At 34.0% G+C, this 23164-nt stretch overlaps 1 long non-coding RNA gene across 1 annotated transcript in view; it reads left to right on the forward strand.

The window, feature by feature from the left end:
• Positions 1 to 20591, forward strand: part of LOC143443756 (uncharacterized) — a 21213-nt gene extending 622 nt beyond the window's left edge. Inside the window, exons 2-4 of the long non-coding RNA XR_013113028.1 lie at positions 14217 to 14252; positions 16381 to 16476; positions 17830 to 20591. This is a non-coding gene — a long non-coding RNA (uncharacterized LOC143443756). The remainder of the gene's footprint in view (positions 1 to 14216; positions 14253 to 16380; positions 16477 to 17829) is intronic.
• Positions 20592 to 23164: the final 2573 nt, after the last annotated feature.

The raw sequence follows: 23164 nt of genomic DNA on the forward strand, positions 1-23164 counted from the left end.
GAGATAAATTGGCTCAATCAATGAAAAGGAAGGCAAAACCTGGGATGTCACAGGGATAGAACTATTAAATCAATGTCACCAATTCCAATGATAACATATTTCTTGATCTGCATAGTCAAATTTTCTTCCTTTGGATCTTCCCAGTAATTAGCTTCTTTGCTTTCAGCTTCTAGTAATAGGAACCTTAAACATTATCCTTAAACCTTTACTCTTTGAGGTCATGTATTTTCTTTAATCATTAAAAATAATTAATAAAAAGTTTTAGAGAATACATTATGAATTGTTGCAAATGAATAATATTTATAATTATTAATTTAGGATAATTGGTTTATATTCCACTCAAATATTTTTATTTTTATATGATGGGTCTATTTTATATTCAAAGGTTTTAAGTTTGAAATACACAGTAAATTCTAGTTAATTTTAGTCATTTTCTCAAGTCTAGAGCAGTAAATTATATTCATACTCTTAAATGTATATCTGGCTATCTTAAGTAACATGCCTAATACCTATCATACTTCAATGTTTTATTATTGACAATATCTTGTAACTTATTTTCCTCTATCTCTGTGAAATCAACTTTTGACTTCCTGTATGCTAGTGAGAACATGCCAACTTTTATTTCTGTGATTAATTTAATGCCTTCCATGTTCTACCAAGTTTCCCCAAACGATAGCATTTACTTCTAAGATTGAAGTGTATTTCATAAGACTTCGCATGTTGAATTGTACTGAGAAGATATTAATAAATATATTTGAACTTATAGGCACAGTCTAGGAATTTATAATTTAAAGAGTTATTATTAACAACAATAATTGACAAAAAATTGGAAAAACATAAAACCATAAAGCTTCTGCACAGAAATCTATACCATCATTTATTGTAAAATGCAGACTGTAGAATCATAAAATATCTTTAACAGCTCCATGTCTGATACAGGGTTATTTTCTAGATCATACAAATAACAATAACATTTAAACACCAAGGGAAAAATAACAATTCAAAAATGAGATAAGAAACTGAGCTGAGAGTATTTAAAAAATAAATAAATATTTTAAAAGGTTCAGAATCTTTCATCACTAGTAAAGCATAAGTGAACACTACTATGAGACTTCATCTTAACTTAATCAGGTTGAATAAGATTTTTACAAATAATCACAGGCTGTGCTGGTGTTGCGGAGGAGAAAGTGGAGTATCCATGCACAACCATAGGGAATATTTAAATGGAAAGCCAATTATGTAGGTTTTTTAAAGATTAGAAATAGACCCACCACATGATGCAGGTATATCACACTTAGACATATATACACACAGCACTCTATATCCGATAGCAAATATACCTTTTCATTCATGTTTATTGTTGTTCAAATCACAATATCAAAAACTAGAAAAAACTTCCTTGGGTCGGCCACACTTGGGATATTCAAGAGCCATCAGCACTTGGAAGACTACCTTATTTATAAAGTGCTGCCTAAAGATACATGCTTTGTGAGACATGTAAAAATAATCATTATTAGCCGGGCAGTGGTGGTGCACGCCTTTAATCCCAGCATTTGGGAGGCAGAGGCAGGTGGATTTCTGAGTTCAAGGCCAGCCTGGTTTACTGAGTGAGTTCCAGGACAACCAGGGCTACACAGAGAAACCCTTTCTCGAAAAACCAAAATAATAATAATAATAATAATAATAATAATAATAATAATAATAATAAATGTTATAATAATAATTATATAATAATTATTACTAATTATTATTTTTATTATTATTACTAATACTACTAATTATTATTATTAATAGTAGTAGTATAACAATTCCTTCCATCATAGCTTAAGTGGCTATTCACAAGGCATCAAACAGCCTCTTTATATTGTTCCATTAAAGACCACCTTTTAGAAGAGTAAGTGGGTATAAATCAAGAAAGATACTTAGATGGGCCACATGAATTCCAATGGCTCATAATGGGGTCTTATCAGAATCTAATGGGATCCTTATTAAGATAGAGAGTAATATTGGAATCATCATGTGAAATAAATTTCCACATGCCAAGTGTGAGGTTAGCTGACAATATTGGAAAGTCCCCAGCGGGTTTTATATCTAGTACAGTCTGGTAGTACTCTCAAGGGATAAGAAGTCCCAAGGAAATGGGCATTTGAAGGACCTATGGACAGCAAGGCAGGGGTGGACGTGAAATGCTTGGGGGGGATCATTTGAAGATTTGTAATCAGTAAGGGGGCATGAAGTTCCATGTCTAACATGGTAGCTTAGGTTACCATGAATGTCCCTCATGGTCATATTTTATAGATGGATACGAGGACCAACAGAGACATTGGTGGTAAAGTAGAGATTTTCCTCTGTGGGATAGCTGCCTTCTAATCATCAAGTAGTAGTGACTAAGCCTATGAAGGGCAAATGCAAACTCACATTGGAAGAGAAAAGAACAGAGTAGGCTGGGGAGTTAACTGTCAGAGGCAAAAGCATGAATGTGGGGAAGGGGCACCAAAGCTTAAAACGCATTCGCCCTCCCAGGCAAAAGGAAATTACAAACACAGTACATTATGTCTCCACATCATGGTCTTCTGGTTCCTTCACCAGCCCCGGGTCCATGGCCTTGCAAACATGTCTTGAGGGCACCAGTATTGGTGCAGCTGTGTTTTGGGAAAACATAAACATACCCTTGTCCTTTTGTCAGAAGCAAAGTGGGTGGCTGCCATTGAGAGGTTATTTGATCCCTGCATCTATCCAATATGAGAGGAGTGTCCCTTGGCAAAAATGCCCAATGTTTGTAAATAGGGATCAGTATTTTCTCACCGAAGGAACAAAATTTCACACGGAACAGGACCTCAACCAATGCTAAGTCTGAATTTCTTTTGGATTCTGGGGAGGTAACCCAAGCAAGTTCTCTCTTCAAGGAGTGATTTACTCTTTCTATTATTTCTTGGCCTTGAGGATTATAGGTTATCCCAAAGGAGTGACTGATCCTCCATGAGGATAAGATGGTGCTGAACTGCCGAGAAGAGTAAGTAGGTCCATTGTCAGACATGAGTGCCGAAGGCACTCCCATTACCAGCATTGCTGATTTTATGGCCTTAATAGCATGAGAGGCCTTTTACCCTGCCATGACCACTGTGTATGTGAAGGCTGAGCAAGTATCCACCACAACATGTACATATCTAAGATTACCAAAGGCTGGGTAATGGGTGACATCCATTTGCCAGATTGCACTTGGGAGTACACCTATAGGGATAACTCCTGATCTGCCAAGGGGACCCAAATGGTGTAAGAGGTGTGCAAGTTGCACAGGACCTTGCAAGACATTTATATTGTGAGATAGGCAATTCAGCCAAGAGCTTATGAGGAGAAAGGTGATATTGCTGGTGTAACATTCTGGCTTGTTCTAGCAATTCCATGTCTACAGCCATAATCAAGGCATCAGACCTCTCATTTTTTTTTCTGCTAATATGCTAGGCAATTTAGAATGTGATCTTATGTGTGAGATGAACCATGGGTGTGCCCTATTCTCTAGAACTTTCTGTATAGATTACATGCAGACATGTATGGGACTATTTTGCTCTTTAATATAGAAGGACAGGATATGGAAGTTGGACAGCTTACACTGCATAGTTGCTATCTGAAAAAATATTAACTGGCTCCTCTTGGCAACACTAAAATAATTTTCAGGAGTCCAAATACTTCATCTAGTTCCACTGAGCCATGACTAGGGAGAACATAAGTTGAATACTTCCCATAACCCCATGTCTTTGGATAAGACCCCCTCCCCTATTTGGATTTATTAGCATCAGAAAAGACCATTGTTGCCTTGGGAATGGTGAAAGAGCTAAGTATGCTATAGGCTTTAACTGTAATTGGCAGCTGGGGCAAAACAGTAAGACTCTTGTCTGGTGGCATGTGATTATTAAACAAGTGTGTGCACTCTGCCACCATTTCTTAAAAGCTGATGAAATCTGCTCATAAGGATTAAGAATATTGAAAGCAGGATGGTAGAATTATTTTTATCTGGTTCCCAGTTGTAAGTTTTCCTTGCTAACCCTCTCACCTTAAGGGCAAGGGAAAAGGCAATTTCAAACTTTGAGGTAACCTTAACTAAAACAGAGTGAGCCTGGTGCAACCACCTGAGAGGCCCATTCTGCTGTAACATTCCTGACTTCCTCAAAGGATCACAGAATTATAGCCAGGAGGAGTTTCCCTAGAACATTCCTTTTCAGAGTTGTTACAGAACAACTTTCTGTTGTTTCTGTTGTTACAGAATAACTTTCTGTAGTAGGTAAGTTTAACCCTGGCAGAGGGGATGCTAGACCTCTGCAAGAGAAAAATAGATGTGCCTCATGTCCTGGTCTGGAAAAGTCACAGAATAGGTTTGATCCAATTAACAGTTCCACACAATTCTTGTAGTTCCACAAGGCAGTACAATTTTTTTGCAATAATGAAGTACAGGGGCTTAATCTTTCACAAATAGAAAAGTCCAGTTAGGTATATAGGGTAATGTTTTAATGTATAAAGATAATAGTGATGTTTTTATGCGTGACCCATTCTACTATTTCAATCCTGTGCAAAATACTGAGTTGTAGTTCTATCAATTGTACTCCTTGTCCAATTTTATAAAAAAAAAAAAATGATCTCATTTTAAACATCAAAGTTTGTAGTGAGTTAAAATGTCCTTTAACATAATTATAGGTCATATTTATTTTCATATTGTAAAATGTTAGTTAATCTGTTGAACATTTTAAAAAACTGGATTCCTTTTTGAGAATTTTATATATGAACACTGTATTTACATAATTTTCCCCTTTTTCTCCTTCCTCCCACTTTTCCCAACCCCCCATACTTTTTGAATACATCTTATTGCTTAATTATTGTTTATATATGTATACATGTATACATATATATGTTTATACAAATATTGATAAATAAAGCTTTTTGGAAAAAAAATGGTTCTATTGTATTATAAAATACTGGATCCATTAACAGTGGAAAGGAAGACTGCTGAGTTACTAATAATATACTTTGAAATGACATAGGAACCTACAGCTGAAACAGCACCATTTGTGAAAAATGCTGTTTTTTTCACACTAGATAGAAAATGCAAATAGACCCACTCTTATCTCCTTATACAAAGCTCAAGTCCAAGTTGATCAAGGACCTTCACTTAAAACCAGATAGACTGAAACTGATAGAGGAGAAAGTGAGGAAGAGCTGTGAACACATGGACACGGGTGAAAATTTCCTGAACAAAATAACAATGGCTTATGCTCTAAGATCAAGAATCGACAAATGAGAATTCATAAAATTGTAAAGCTTCTGTAAAGCAAAAGATACTGTGAATAGGACAAAATGGCAATCTACAGATTGGGAAAACATCTTTACCAATCCTACATCTGATAGAAAGCTAATATCCAATATATAAAGAGAACTCAAGAAGTTAGACTCCAGAGAGCCAAATAACTCTATTAAAAATGGAGTATAGAGCTAAACAAATAATTTTAAAGTAAGGAATATTGAATGGCCGAGAGGCACCTAAAGAAATGTTCAACATCCTTAGTCATCAGGGAAATGCAAATCAAAACAATCCTGAGATTGCACTTTACACTAGGCAGAATGACTAAGATCAAAAACTCAGTTGACAGCAGATGCTGGTGAGGATGAGGAGAAAGAGGAACATTTTTCCATTGTTGGTGGGATTGCAAGCTGGTTCAACCACTCTTGAAATCAGTCTGGTGATTCCTCAGAAAACTGAACAATACTACCTGAGGACCCAGCTATCTCACTCCTGGGCATATACCCAAAAGATGCTCCAACATGTAATAAGGACAAATGTTCCACTATGTTCCTAGCAGCCTTATTTGTATTAGCCAGAAGCTGGACAGAACCTAGATGTCCTTCAACAAAGGAGTGGATACAGAAAATGTGGCACATTTACACAATTGAGTACTATTCAGCTATTAAAAACAATGACTTCATGAAATTCTTAGGCAAATGGATGGAACTAGAAAATATCATCTGAATGAGGTAACCCAATCACAAAAGAACACACACAGTATAGACTCACTGATAAGTAGATATTAGCCCCAAAACTCGAAATATCCAAGATACAATTCACAGACTACATGAAGTTCCAGAGGAGGAAGACCAAAATATGGGTACTTTGGTTATTTTTAGAAGGGGAAACCAAATATTCACAGGAGCAAATAAGAAGACAAAGTGTGGATCTGAGACTGAAGAAAAGGCCATCCAGAGACTTCCCCACCTGGGAATCCATCTCACATACAGTCACCAAAGAGGGAGATTATTGTGGATGCCAAGAAGTGCATGCTGAGAGTAGCCTGATATAGTTGTCTCCTGAGAGGCTGTGTCATAGCCTGGCAAATAAAGAAACAAATGCTTACGGCCAACCATTTGATTGAGCACAGAGTCCCCAGTGAAGGAGTTAGAGAAAGGACTGAAGGAGCTGTGGGGTTTTGCAACCCCATAGGAAGAATAACAATATCAATCAACTAGACCACCATGAGACTAAACCACCAAGAAAGGAATATACATGGAGGAACCCATGACTCCAACTGCATATGTAGCAGAGGATGGCCCTGTTGGGCTTCAGTGGGAGGAGAGGCCCTTGGTCCTGTAAAGGCTTGATTCCCCAGTGTAGGGGAATGCCAGGGTAAGGAGGAGGGAGTGAGTGAGTGGGTGGGTGGGAGAAGACCCTCATAGACACAAGGGGCAGGGGAATGGGATAGGGAGTTTCTTGGGGTTGGGGGTGGGGAGAAGCCAGAAAAGGGGATAACATTTGAAATGTAAATAAAGAAAATATCCAATTAAAAATAAAACCAAAAACGGATGGTCGTCAGCTGACATTCATCCTAAAGCCAAGTTCAGAACTAAATGTTTTAGTTAGGATAGATGACAGAGGTGCTGGTTAGTCAACAAAATGATGGACTGGGTATTAGGACTATCTTGTACCTCACTGGTACAAATCAGCATAATTATGCTCTAATTGTATTTTGAGAGAAATTTTAACAGGAAGGATGATATGTAGGAGGAGCTAAGGTGGGAGGAGTACTGAGAGGAAGAGAAGGAGCAAGAAGAGGAGGAAAAAAAGGAGAGGAGAAGCTAGGTCATGAAAGAGAGAAAGAGGGGGGAGACAGGGAGGCAGATGTTCATGTATCTCCACCAGTCAAAGATAGTTGTTATATCTAGGTTGGTTAGTGGGTTACACCTCTGATTGAGCAATAGCAAACTTATAAAGCCTATGATTAACATTTTTTTTAAAAAATGTATAAATGCAAAAAGGAAAAGGGGGCTTGGGATAGGGGTTTTCTAAGGGAGGGAATGGGGAAAGGGGATGGCATCTAAAGTGTAAATAAAATATCTAATAAAAAAAGAAAAAAAAAAGAAATAAAAGAAATAAAATAAAACCAAAAAAATTACTTAGGAAGCAAGGAATCCACCTAACATTTTTGATTCTTATTTTTAAATCATAGCACTGTTCTCATGGAATGTTAATCTTTGGCTTAGAGGACTTCAGGGTGATAATTTAGTACATTCACAGTTGCACTAAAAAACTCAAGCATAAATATACTTCTTTCATATACTTTATAACATTTACTGCTTCATGTGAAAATTAGCTTTAAATCTTTGAGTTTAAATAAGCAATGGAAATTGCATATACATAGTGGCAGTTAAATATTAATATATTTTACCAAGATTTATAAAAAAGAGGATTCTACTCAATATAGAAGTATCAATAATTCAGCTTTGATAATACTTTATAATATTTTACAGTGAAAGTAGCTGTACACAAATAATAATAAAAGGTTACATTTTTGTTGATACTGATCCTTTTCCTAAAATAAAATTTCCAGTTTCAAATACAAAAATATTGAAAATCTCCCACTGTGCCAATAAATTCAAAGATTTTTCTTACTTCTATTCAATTCAGTGTATCTAGTTTTATATTGAGGTCCTGGATGCACTTGGAGTTGAGCTTTGTGCAAGGTGATAAATATGAATCTATTTTTATTTTTCTATGTACAGATTGACAGTTAGACCAGCACCATTTAATGAAGATGCTTTCTTTTCTCCATTTTAGATTTTTGGCTTCTTTCTTGAAACTCATGTCTGTAAATGTGTGGGCTTATTTCTGGATTTTCAATTCTATGCTACTGATTGTTCTATTGATCTCTGTACCAATCATCTGGTTTTTATCACTAGTGTAGTTTGAGGTTAGGAATGTTGATTCCCTCAGAAGTTCTTTTATTGTTAAGAATTGTTTTCATTGTCCTGGGCTTTTTTGTTTTTCCATATGAAATTGAGTATTATTTTTTCTATGTTTGAAAGAACTGTGTTGGAATTTTGATAGTGATTGTATTAACTTTTTAGGTTGCTTTTGGTATGAAAGGCATTTTAACTATGTTAATTCTACCAATCCATGAGCAAAGGAGCTCTTTCATCTTCTGTGATCTTCTTTGATTTCTTTTTTTCTTAGTAAGAATTATCCCAGTATACTTTATACTATTTGTAGCTATTGCAAAGGGAGTTATTCCCCCATTTCTTTCTCAGCCTGTTTATCATTTGTATAAAGGAAGACCACTGATTTATTTGAATTAATTTTATATGCAGCCACATTGTTGAAGTTTATTAGCTGTAGAAATTTTCTGGTAAATTTTTGGGGTCTCTTAGGTATATTATCATATCATCTTTAAATAGTGATACCATTATTGCTTCTTATCCAACTAGTATCTCCTTGATTTCCTTTGGTTTTCTTATTGCTCTAATTAGAACTTTGAGAACTATATTGAATAGATGAGGAGAACAAAAATAGATGAGGAGAAAGTAGGCAGCCCTGTCTTGTCCCTGGTTTTAGTGGGATTGCTTCAAGTATCTTTCTATTTAATTTGATATTGGCAGATGGTTTGCTGAATATTGCTTTTATTATGGTAAGGGATCTTAATTTCTCTTCTCTTAACTTTCATGCCTAGTACTGTAATCATGGTCAAAAGTACATGGATGGAAATGTTATGTACCCCAGGGTAGACTATTTTATTCATATTCTGTTAAATGACCACAGTATTTGCCTTCTAAATATTTATGCTTATACCCATCCACTTTCTACCAATGTTAATCACAGAAACTTCATTTTTCAGTGAGTAGCAGTCAATAGGAATATGCATAAGTGTAAAATGTGTTTAGAATAAGAGACTGAATGTTCATTTTGACCATGATTACAGTGCTAAGCATGAAAGTCCCTCTTTTAGATCAGGCATTAAATTCAATCAAAGCATGGTTAATTATCTCAAAACAGTTTTGCAAGTAGTATACCAGTAGACATATTTTTGTGGTTCTTCAGTATTACACTATGGAAGTTCTGGTGCTGGGTATATAATTTCTTCCACATCAGTACTTCCCATAACTTTTGTAGAGATAAACTTCTTTGGTACATTTGTGATTTGGTTCTTTTAAAAAAACTTTTATCTAGTTTTTCTTCTGAAAATAAAAATCAATATATGTTACTTGGTAGGATTTGAGGTTTGTGGTTTGAGTCATATATATGTGATTTCTTTGGGGCTGATTCTATCAAATCTTATTATGACATTGGTTCTTTCCACTTAGGGCCATGTTTTTCCTTTATGTTTTTACAAAAACATGAGATGGCATATGATGCAGAGTCAAAACATCTTCTGCATATCCTTTTGTATTATCCAATACATTTTTTATGTCCAAAAGTAGAGTATATTTTCTTGGACTTCTCTTTTTGGTATCTGTATTTCAACAAGCCGTTATCTTGCTGAATTGGAAAGAACAGTTGCCTCTTATCCTTGGTGTCTTTATGATTAGGGCACTATAGCACTATTGTAAATTAGGGAAAGAGGACAAATTGCTAAATAATATAGAATAAACACAGACTTAGAAATCAAGTGATCCAAAAATAGCATGGAGAAATGTAAGTAAAAGTATAACAAATTAGCATAACACACACCATGGAATTGTCAATTAAATCAAAATAAAGTTAAGGCACTAGAAGAAAATAACCATCATTCACACACACAAGCTACAAAGAAGAATGTTCAAAATAAATCTGTGGGCAGTACTTGTTGGGGGAACCTAAATGTTTTCTCTGAAGAAAATTGATCATCTTTGAAAATCTTTGTTTGGCACCAAAATTAAAAATGAGCCAGATGGCTTTCACCTTTTATACCAAGACTGAAACAGATAAAATTGACATTTTTTATAGCTCTGAAACCAAAATTAATTCATAAATTAAAGAATATTTCAAGTTTATGAATGAAAATTCCATGTAGATGGGATATAGCATAACAAAAAACATCTCTGCTATTGTTTTTCAAAGCTGTTAATGATATTGTTCTCTCTCAGGTTAGTGGAAACTAGTGGCACTTTAAAATTTTAACAATAATTATTGAATAACTTTTACTGTCAGGGCCTCACTCAATAGCTCATCATTTCTATAAAATAGCCTAGAGTTTTCTCTATATCACCAAAAACTGTTGCAGAATCATAAACAATACTGTCAATTTAAAAAAATATTTTCATAAATATTGTCATATTTACTTTACTTGTAATCTCTATAGGGTAGTTTATGGGAGTTAATACAGACTCCAGTGTGTGGTAACATATCAAAAAATAAACAGATAATATGCAACATTTTGTGAGAGCTTGGCCTCTTTTGAAGCCTATCCTTTGTAAGTATGAGGCTATGATGAACTTCAGGATCAAGATTTTGAAGACAAATGACTAGAAGCTAGACAAGTTCAAGTTGGACATTAGTAGACAGAATCCCCTGTATACTGTGTGAAAGCATTGTCTGTCAATAAAAATCTCACATCTAATGAGCTGATGCAGGATGAGAAGGTGGGAGATCCAGCAAGTAGAGATATTAGAACTCAGAGACAGTGAAGTGTGAGAATATTTGCTACTCACTTTCTGAGGAGAGAGACTCGTGAAACTGAGGAGAAATAACCAGCTATGTGACTCACATAGAAGAAAATGTTTTATATAATTTATGAGCTGGTCATGGGACAAGTCCAAGTTTATGGCATAGGCATTTATTCATGAATAATTAAGTCTCAGAGTCATTGTGTGGGAACTGGGGCATAAGTAAAAAAAGACCTTGGTTACATGAATCTCTCAGATACTTTTCAAGATGTAGATGAACTCAGGTCTCTAGAAGTAACTGCAGGAACACAATATTACCAGAGCAAAGGAAATTTAGAAACTTTTGGCAGTAAGAAAAAAAAATTGTCAAAGTTTTGTTTTGTTTTGTTTTTTAAAAAACCAATTTCTCAATGGAGTGAAATCATTCTAGAAAATCTAACTCTCTATAGATCTTGAACTGAAGGAATAGTATACTAGAAAACACATATGCTTCAGAGGAATTCTATTGCTAAGCAATCTCAATAGGAAAAAGATGAAAAGCATAACAGAAGCCTCACCCTGACTGTGGTTTCTTATTCTTGATACTTTGGTTTTTCCAAGTGAAATTGTGAGCCAGAGGATTTTTGTGACACTGGATGGCAGCTGCTCACCAAGGTTCATTTAAATGCATCAGAGCAGGACTCTACAAAGCACAAGGTTCAAACTTTGTTGGTATATGTACAAATACCACGTATACAAATATCCTGACACTGTCTTTATGACCAGGTTCAAGGGGTTAGATAGCCAAGGTCTATGGATCAAATCATCAAAGAACACTCATCCAGCAGTTAATGGGAGCAGATATAGAGACCCAAGTCAAATATTAGGAGAAACTTGGAAAACCCTGTAGAAGATGTGGAGAAAGGATTGTTGGAGTCAGAGGGATCAAGGATTCCATAAGAACTTGCCCCAAAGAAATTGTATGAGTAGTAGAGTCTCAAATATTTTGCCTTTATTTAGAACCTGTTTCTTTCTACAGTATTTCCCATTCAGCCTTGATACAAGGGTTTGTACTACTCTTATTGTAACTTGTTATGCTGTGTTCAATTAACATTGCTAGAGGCCTGCTTTTATCTGAAAGGAAACAGAGGAGGGGTGCATTTTGGAGGAGGGTGACAATTGGAGGAACTGAAAAGAATAGAGGGAGGGAAACTGTAAGCAGAATATTTTGTATCAGATAATAATAAAGCAAATCATGCTTTGAAAATAAAGAAGCTCATGGGCAAGGTTATTAATTTGAAATTCCCAATTCCCAAAGCTTTAATTGCAAACAATGACTATTCAGAATGTCATACATAATAATAAATAACTAAAGAAATTAAGAAATAAATGGGCAACACAAGTTGAACTTGGTGGGTTTTATATAGGGTAGAGAAAAAAAACAGAGAATTGAGTGGTTCAATTAAAAGTGAATCAGGAAGAAATTGGTCTGGGGTTAATCTGTGCAGTGTTCATATTTTGGTTACTCATCTACCTATTTGATCTCAGTTAATCTTAGCTTAAAAATGTCTGTGGTTGTTTGAATATGCTTGGTGTAGGGAGTGGTACTATTTGGAGGTCTGGCCTTATTGGACTGAGTGTGGCCTTGTTGGAGGAAGTGTGTCACTGTGGGTATAGGCTTTAAAACCCCTGTCCTAGCCCAATGTCATTTTCATATCTGAAGCCTACTTCCTTGTTCTAGCCTAAAATGTAGATTCCTGGAATAAATTCTTTGTTCTAGCCTAATACCAGATTCTTGCCTGAAGCCTACTTCCTTGTCCTTAACCAATGTCATATTCTTGCCAAGCAGCCGATTTTCTTGCCCTTGATCCATGTCAGATTCTTGCCAAGCAGTCCCAAAGGCTCTCTACCTCTCCCCCTTTTTAATTTCATTAACAAGACTGAGTCTGTCTTAGGTCATTCTGATAATAATGCCTTTCTTACCCATCATGGAATATACATTATCCAAAGCAATGCACTTCTATCTTAAGTTGGTAAGTCTCTGTGCAGTATATTACCTGTCCTTGGCTTTCCAGCCTATTAATTTAATAACTTTTTCTGGAGGTCCATTTTCAAGTTCAAGCCATGAACTTTGGCTGCCAATATGTTGATGATGTTAAAGACAAGCTTAACAAAATGCGGAGGAATAAAAGTATTCCCAGGACAAAAAGGACTAGCATGATCAAGCTATATATGCCATTCTTGAAGCTTGAACAAAATAGAAATACTGACCTCAGGCCATGGGTAATTATATAAGCAGTATCTACTGCATCATCGCTCAGCAGAGAAGCATTCTTGAAATTCAAAAGCTCACTATGTAAAGTTTAAACATCCAGAGAGGTGTTACAATTATGCCAAATACACTGCAAGTGTCTTTAAACTTTTTCCTAATTATAATGACTACCACTGTAAATTTTAGAATTAACATACATCCAATGGTATTTGGCATGACACTCAAGATGGCTCCTTAATGTTAAATTCTGAATCTCCTTCCAATAATTTGAATAGGATAAAGAACATCAATCTGTTCTTCCAAATGCCTATGTAAATGCTCTTGTATATTCAACACATTAGTAACATTTTTTGATAAATGATTAACAAAATTAGCTCTCTTAACTTCTTGTGTCAAAGCAATTGCAGAAGCAGAGGTCTTAGCAATTAATCTAATTAAAGCTGTTATGCCAGCAATAATCAAGCCCACTACCCTCTTGCTTTTTTTGCTTAAAGCCTGACTGATTTCTTCCAGTACTTTCAAGCTATTTTTGTAATACCAAGGTTTTGTGTTACACAGAGCATACAAAAAAAAAAAAAAAAAAAAAGCTGGTTGATAGTCCTCTGTAAAAACAAAACAAAAAAGAAAAACAAACAAACAAACAAATAAGAAACCAGATAATGGAATTGGCTATTGCAGTCGAATATGTTAGACTTTTGACAGCATTTTGACAGCAATTTAACATTACCCATGTTACTGGGATTCCTTATAATTGTCAAGGACAAGAGACTATGGAAGGGTCCCATGGAATTCTAAAACAATATATTCATAAAATAACAAAAGGGTGATATATTCCCATACATCACAAATTTATTTAAATCATGTTTTTGTTAATCTTAATTTTTTTAAAAAATGGATGCTAATAAACTTTCTGTTGAATGTCTATGGCACTCTACAATTCAGCATACTTATGTATAGGTGAAAGGGAAGGATCCACTTACTGGCATAAGGCATGATCCTGATCAGGTATTAAATATGGGGATGAGGGCATGTTAGTGTTTGTTTGGTTTTTTTTTTTTTTTTCCTGCAGGATTCTGAAGGAAAATGGTGGCTGCCAGAGTGACAGGTAAGACATGCTGATGCCAGGATGAAGAATGATACTGACCTGTAGGCTTGCTGAGTGTCCTGACAATGGTGACTGGGAAGCTGTATCTATACCTCTGATGGAAAAAGCTGCCTTGCCTCAACTTTTCTGACCTTTTGGAACAGAGAATAAAAAAGAGAAGTTATGATGACTCTTGTATTATTCTTAAATGTGACCAGTTATTCGGACTCAATCATAGACTGGTTCATAAATCAATCCAATTTTGGAAATAATAGTCTTCATTGGGAAGTCTGGTTCTGGACATGTTCAGAGACATATTAGGAAGTTAGCTGCAGTTCTCTATGATGTTATGTTAGCAAGAGATAAAGTTCGAGCAGGATCTGGATTTCAAACAGGTTTTAGCATATGTTTTAAGGCTCTTTTAATTGTCAAGTTAAAATTACTTTTGTTTCTTCTACAGTATTTAATGTAAGTTTTATTGATTGTACACTTAATTGGGTCAGTGTTTTGAATTCAGAGTCACTTCTTAAATGGGCCTGTGTTACACACCCACATGAGTAATGTGTTGTCCCAGAATCCAAATACACAGAGTAAAATTTGTGCTTTTTTTCTTCTTAGTGGGAAGGGCCAAGTGCAATAATTTAACTTTCACCTTAGAGGTAATATCCCCATGCCACTAAACTAATACAAATTTTACTGAGGTAGACAATCCTTGAATTTTGGTTGGATTTATTCCCATCCTTTGATAAATTTATGTTACCAATGAGGCCAAAGTGGTTGCTACCTCATGCTCACTTGGTCCAATCAGCATAACATCTTCAATATAATGCACCAATGTGATATTTTGTAGAAGAAACAATCAATATCAGTTTTTGTTGAAATTCTAATTTATTGAATTTTAGAAAGTCTATTTCAGCTTGTTTCTTGAGACCAGTGTCTTGGAACATGTTTTTGTTCAAGACAATTACACTGAGGTGGTTTTTATTTTTGTCACAGAAGTGTGTGGATCATCTTTCAATAAACCCAAAAGTAGAGAACCACACACACATATAATACCACGACAAACAACAAAACTGCAAGGCCTAACAATTATTAATCATTAATGTCTCCCAATAACTCTGGTTGAGATTATTTTAAAGGAAAGTTGCACCAGCTCAATGCCATAGGTGTCCTTAGTATAAAAATAAAATTTGAAATGACAATTACAATAATTTCCTTGAAAAAAACAGCTCATGATAACAAATACATTTAACCAAGAACACCTAAAAGAAAATATGTAAATTCTTTTATAATCTATGATATATTTAGTAATTTTTCTAAAGTAGGACAGTGCATGCTTCATTCCATTCATGTTGGATTATTATGAAGGTTATACCTTGGATGCAAAAGAAAGTGAGTTAGAAAAACACCATTTTCTGTATTTCAACATGTTTCTATTTTTTGCCTTGGGAATTCCTTTGAAATAAAGCAGATAAAATTATTTATTATTCAAAAACAATCAAGAGTAATAAAATTTATAACAAAAATTATAGTATGATTCTTTAAAGGATATTAAGCTTTTGTTAGAATTACTGATCAGAAGATATTTCTGTTTGTTTATGTTGAGCATATTATAATAAGCACATTATCAGTAACTTTTCTGTAGTATGCATTTGTAATTTAAAATCTAAGTAATTAATGGAAATCTAAACTGTTTTAAAACATCCTTTAACTTTAAAACACATTCTCATTATTCCAATGAGAATAGATTTGTATTAATATTCTAGTTCATTTCAATCCTTTTAATGAGCCTAAAATAGCTGCAAGCTTGCAGTTGTAGAATTAATGATAATGAAACATAGCACAAAATGTATTTCCATATTTTGTATTGCTCAAATGATTCCATCTCAGATGTAGTATGATTCTTTTCAGAGATGGTTACTTCTATTTAATCTCTTACCCATTTTTAATTTGAATTTCATATTGTTCCTGACTGTTTAATGAATATGTGGGGAGATGGGCATAGTGTTGTTAATTATACTGGAGACTGAGGAAAATTAATTTTTTTGGACCTAAAGTCAGCTAGTTAATCGATTTCTGATGAAACTAGAATTAAACACAGATAGTTCCCTTCTTTCTGCATTCGTTTTAATTCTCTGTTTCAATTCAGTCAGACTACATCAGGAGGACATTGCTGAAAAATCAATTTTGGAGGAGTATTGGACATTATCCAGATGATAATGGATGAGTAATCTTTTCTGTCAAGGTATTTTTGTATTGATTTCCCAAAATGAAGAATTTTTAGTTTTAGTTATTGGAAAGTAAAAGAACCATTATAATGTATAATTTATAGCTAAGCAATTTATAATTGTCTATTAATAATTGGCTTGTGTAATCACACATAAAATGTTGGCATGTCATTCCAAATAATAATTAAAAAGTCAGAGGCAGAGGGTAAATTCTTAAATGTATATTGTCCAACACATTTCAAGCTATATACTATATTTTAGTAATTTACTGATGGGAACAGCATTCATATTAACTATTCAATATTCTCAATAATTATAAAGTGGTATACTATGAGAAGTAGATTTTCTGTACCTAGTCTTACACTATAACTATATGAATAAATTTAAAAATAAAACACAACATGATAATGATGACATGCCATCATTGCTTTAAGTTGGTAAATACAATTATAAGAAATTCTTACACTTTTTTTATTGCATGGTACAATTTGAGGCTTCATGGAATGTATTGTAACATATAAAGAATGTCATGACCAAATAAGAACATTAGGTGAAAGTATTGATTTAAATGTACATTTAATTACATTTAACCAATTTCTGCTACCAAAGTACATTACAACAAAAATTGTAAATTATTGAAAATATACTTCAAAAAATTATAAAATGATTTTTGGTGTATGCATTTCAAATGGTTTTCTTCACATTTTCATTTTCTCTTGAGAAATTATATGAAAGTCCAAGTAACATAATGGAATCATTATTTTAAATATGTGATTTTAATTCAAAGCTCTTATAACAGTATATTATTCTCTAGGTAGTTTATAAAAACAGAATTATTACTCAAAGATCTGGAGGAGGAGCCTAAGTTCCAGGCAATGACAGGCTTGTATCTATTAAAAGGACTTGACTACTTCCAAAATTGTTTCTTGAATGGTGGATTTCTAAGAAGCACTGTTTCATTGTTGTATAACAAAAAGTAATCCCTTTCCTTAAATTTTCTTTGCTGTAGTGTTTGTTAATCAGTTAGTGAAGATCTGTCGTTTGTGACATATATCTCTTACTAGTGATTTTCTCCCAAATTATGGCAAGTAAGTTTTGACATTTTGACATTTGGAAGAAAGAAAAATATTGAAAACATAGCAAGTACAACCTTGTGTAAACTGAATATTAATCTTTGTTCTGGGTCATTTGTGTCAATGTCACACAAAGATAGATATATCTGGGAAGAGAGAATGTACTAAGAAAAGACCTCCATAAAATTGACATATAGGCAAAACTGTAGAGTATTATCTTAATTGATGAATAAAGTAGGAGGTCAAATCTATGGTGGTTCATGCTATCCTTTATTGTGTGGTCTTGGTTTGTTCAAGGAAGCCAGCTGAGCAAGACCTGAGTAGGTCAATAAGAAAAGCCTCTCTGTGGTCTTTGTCATAAATTCTACACCCCGCTTACATCCTTGAATTTCTGCCTTGACTTCAGTTCCTGGAAGACTGTGATTGGGACAGATAAAGTGAGATAAACCATTCTTCTTCAAGTTTATTTATTTATTTATTTTTATGTGCATTGATGTTTTGCCTCCATGTATGTCTGTATGAGGGTACCAGATTGTCTGAAACTGGAGTTACAGAGAGTTGTGAGCTGCTATGTGGGTGCTAGGAATTGAACCTGGGTCCTCTTAACCCCTGAGTCATCTCTTCAGCTTTCTTTTTTCTTTACAATTTATTTATTTATTTTGTGTATATGAATATACTAGCTATCTCCAGATACACAGAAGAGGGCATCAGATTCCATTACAGATGGTTGTGAGCCACCATGTGGTTGCTAGGAATTGAACTCAGGACCTATGGAAGAGCAGTCAGTACTCTTAACCACTGAGCCATCTTTCCAGCCCCAAGTTTTTTTCATGATATTTTATCACAATATGACAAACTTGTATAATATTCTACTGATATGATAGCGTTGTGACTATGACTCTAGGACTTGGTACAGGTGAAACTCACCTCTTTGGAAATAGGCAGGCAGATGTCTGAATTGGAGGGCATATTCATATACTTTGAAAATTTCAGGCAAGCCAGGGCTACATTGAGAGGCCATGTAAGAAACAGCAAGAAAAAGATGAAGACTCAAGTTATTTATTAAGAAGTGATTTTATTTATATAAATAAAACACTAGACATAATTTTTTCATGAACCATATCACTGTAGCTTGTAATTTTGCACAGTATCAATTAAAAAAAGTTTTTCCATTTTTTAAAAGAAAATGATTGCTATTCTAGATATAAAATATTTTGAAGGAAAGTAAAAAAAGTGATACGAATTTATTGTATTTATTTAAAGGCAAACAAACATAAATGTCCTAATTACAATGATGAATTTCTTAAATGGATTTGACTAGTATCAGTAAAACCAAATGACTTAATGTTCAAATTTTATCAATATTTTTCAATAAAAAATGATAATAAAATTTTATTGAAATAGTGCTATTGATGTTTCCTGTTTCAGAAGATTGGCAGTTGTTTCTCCAAAATATAGTTCACATTGATATCCTAATGTTTTTCATGTCAATGATGCATTTAGAACCTTTCTGTTGACCTGTCCTATTTCCTTTTAGAAATTGGATTTTTCAGTAGATGTTAATAGTTTTGCATTGATCTGTAATTTAACAGATCCATTATAAAATTTCTAGTCATGTTATTAAAATATTGAGAGAAAAACAAATTGTCTTTCTAATATTCCAAAAGCAGAAAGGCAGAAAAAATACTTTATGACTTACTGAAAGAACATTTTGAATATTACTGATAGCTACAATAGACAAAGAAAGCAAAATGACAGATCCAGGTGCACATTTATTGTATCAAACTGTAAGAGTAACTCTCAGGGAGAGTGATTGAAACATTGACTTTATCATGCACATTTTTTGTCCTTTAAAATATTCTCCTGTCCTCTCTGAATTACCAGTTTCTCTGAGTTTCAATAAATGTCTTTTGTTCCTAAATGTAAAAAAGAAGTAGAAATGTGAGACAAAAAGTAGTTTTTAGAACTAGAAATTAATAAACATATTTGCATTCATCTCCTGCAAGTTTCCCCTGACTGCAGAGGAATGTAAAGACTCTTTTAAGGGGAAAGGGAGTAAGTCCATGGAAGCTGCACCACTATCTATGGTGGCATCATTCATCTGTCTTCATGACTCACATGTAACTGTAATCTAATTCACGTCACAACATACTTCTGAGAAATAGTAGAGTTTCTGACTTGAACCATGAAAGCTTAGGGAAGAAAAAAAAAAAGCACTCGAGTTTAACAGTGGTGTCTTGCTTTATATTCATGATAGTATTTTCTATTCTATTGATATTCCTATATAAAACTTTTGTTTACCTCTATTATGAGAACCTAAACATAATATCATTCTAATAGCAATCACAACATTCTATATGTATATATTTGTATAGATATCTCTCTCTATATATATATGATTTGTCTTCATATTTAGCTCGAGTCATTTCCTAATTTTTGAAAACAAGTATAGTTAACAGAAATATAAATGGTTACATTCACTAAGACTGGCTGTGAAGTAAACTGTGGCAATTCTCTTATAAGCATAATAACAACATAAGCGACTTTTGTTGAGGACATTAGTGGGATTTATTGACTTGTCCATGTTGAAATTTAAAGGTCAAAGAGGTGAATGATTACACAAAAATATCAGCTTTATGGATTTGTTGTCAGACATAGTTCAGTTTGAAAGGATAGCTTCAATTCCTTGTATATTTTCTCTGTATCAGCCAGAATGGCCCTTCATTTTTCAGCAGTTAAAGACATCAGTGTCTCATGACGTATTTGTGTTTCCTGACTGCAAAACACAAAATATATCTATGAATAGAATCATATTTTGTGGGTGAATCAAATCTGTATTTTTTTTACTTTAAAAAAAATCCAATAATGAAATGATCTACTATCCAGTACAAGTAATCATTCAAATGCATAAGTACCTAAGTGTCATGAGGCATATAATCTGTATGTTTATTGGAACTGACTAAATGTAAACTGAAATGTCTTACACTCACCTGTTTTAAACAAGTGTATATAAAATTTTATTTTCAGAAAAATAATATAAAGAAATATTTGGGTTATTAAAGAAAATAAATCTATTTTACTCATAAGAAAATAGTAATAAATAGTCAAAGAATCAATGCTATTCAAGAGAAATCAGAGTATATAATACTTAAAAATTGATTTTTAAAAATTTTTTTCCTATGTCATTAGATTTTTTTCTTTTTTTGATTTTTTTGTTCTTTTATTTGGTATTCACGCCATTCTGGTTCTCTGAAACCTATTATCATCAAATTTACTTATTTACTGATTGATTTAGTGATGTATTGGGAGAGGTGAGTAGATTGTGGTGTGTTTCTTGAGGACAGAAAACTATTTTCAAGTATTGAAAGAGTTGTGTTCCTGGGAATAATCTCAGAGAATCCAGAGAAGCAGAGGCAGAGGTCAAAAAAGATCTACAGCTACACCTGAAGTTGCTGTATCAACAAGATTTTATCTTTTAAAGTCATCACACATCCTTTGACAGGAGGGGAGAACAGCAGGCAGCCACATGCTAGTCCCTAAATGAGTGAATCATACTGTCAGCATACCACAAATATCACCAGACTACAGTGTCAGCAACTTTTCTCTGCATTTCCTCAACATCTCATAAACTCAGCACAAAGTGTATTAGGTCATAAAACTTTGGGGAAATTAAAACACTCACTGTTCTCAGAAAGGACAAGTTGTATATTGTATTATAAAAATATCAATAACAAAATATAAAAAAAACTGAAGGCAAATATTTTGTGCATATTATATATCTAATTTAACCCATTGTTTTTGTTTTTCTCAACAGCATCTAAGAGTATGTAGGTAAAATTTTCACCCAATAAATAATTTCCTTTCCTTTGAAATAACAATCTCTCTTCCTGTCATTTGACAAAGTAAAATATAATAAAATTGAACTAAGTCTTATATACTCTAGGATTGCTTTGAACTCATCATGTAGACAAAGACAACTTCTGCTGCATTCCTAGTGCATAGTATAGACAATGAGTTTACTTCATGCTGTAAGTGGCTGTAACCCAGAGCATCCTCAAAACTAAACAAAGACATTACCAACTGGTAAATATCGAATGCACCCTTTAAATTTTTGTTTAATTAGGTTACTGACTTTTACAATTTAGGTTTTTGTTTTTTTTTGCTTAAGTATTTGAAATATAAACCTCTTACAAATAATGTTGCTTGCAAAATTTTTTTCACATTCCATAGGCATTTTGTTTTGAAGACAATTTCAGTTGTTGAGCAGAAGTGTTAGTTTATTGCAGTTACATTTTGTTTTTTCTACCTCTGCTCAGTGTCATATTTTTTAAAAAAAAAGCCAAAACCTAAGCTACTGAGCACTGTAATTTTAAGATATAGTCTATTTTGAACTGAATTTTATGAACAAAATAAAGACCCATTAGACATATCAATATCATTCATCATCAAGGATATGGGCATAAAATTATGGTCCAATTATTACTCTGTATGTATTAAAATAAATATTACCAAAAAAGTCAGAAGACACCACAATAGTGAAAAGGAAAAAAAAATCTATACTTCATTGGTGGGGATGTTAGTCGCACCTTTGTGGATGTAGTTCATTTCAAATGAGTGTTTATTCAATCCAACAGTTCTATGTCTGTGCATATTTTAAAAAGAACAGAATGATCAGATTAGCAAATATGTCTATGGTCAAGACATAGCATGATCATTTATGGAAATGATAAATCAATAATTTTTCCCTATTATTTAGCCTTTGCACAGAAAGAAACCCTGCAACAACGTGGAAGACAGTTGTTTTGTCAGTTCAGGAATGCAAGAATAAAATAATATGAAGTATTATAAAATTATGTATTCTGGTGTTGTCATAGCCTTCGCTCACATGAATTCTCAGCAGCCATCATAACCTACAGAACATCTGCATAGAATCATGCCAGTTAAATTTATATAGCACATAGGACAGAAGTGCTCTAGTGACATCAACCATAGCTAATGGCAATTCATAGCTAATTAGGGAAGGATGGATGACTTTCTTTGGGAGCATGGTCACTGGTGCCTACCAGTGAGTTGCTCCATAATCACTTGTAAAAGTGTGATGCTAATTGGACTTCCACATGAAATATAGCTTTAAAAACGCTATGAAGTTGGGAGAGAAATGTGCACATGGAGCAGAAGGAGTCGGAAACAGAAGAATGAATGGATATGATCAAAATCTATTGAATATAGTATCAATTTTCCAGGAAATAAGTAGTTTTAAAAGATATTATGCACTTCTCCATTTTTGTCCCTGGATTTCCTTCAAGCAGGAGTAATTCTGGGTCAGAGCTTTTGACTGTGCAATGGCAACCCTATCCCTCCACTTGATGCCCTGTTTCTCCACTGGAGGTGGACACTACAAGTTCCCTCTCCCCCGAGTAGAGCACTTCATTCAAGGTCCCTCTCTTTAAGTCCTGAGTATCTATCAACTCCTAGGTCTCTGGTACACTTTCAAGGGTTCCACAGCTCCTATCTCCTGAGGTTGCCTGTTTCATTCTTTCTACTGGCCCTCGGGGCTTCAGTTTTGTCCCTGCTCCCAATACCCAATACCTGATCATGTACCCCCTTCCGCTCCCTGTCCAATGTCCCTCCA

Source organism: Arvicanthis niloticus, chromosome 10 (assembly GCF_011762505.2).
Source record: "Arvicanthis niloticus isolate mArvNil1 chromosome 10, mArvNil1.pat.X, whole genome shotgun sequence".
NCBI classification, from domain to species: domain Eukaryota; kingdom Metazoa; phylum Chordata; class Mammalia; order Rodentia; family Muridae; genus Arvicanthis; species Arvicanthis niloticus.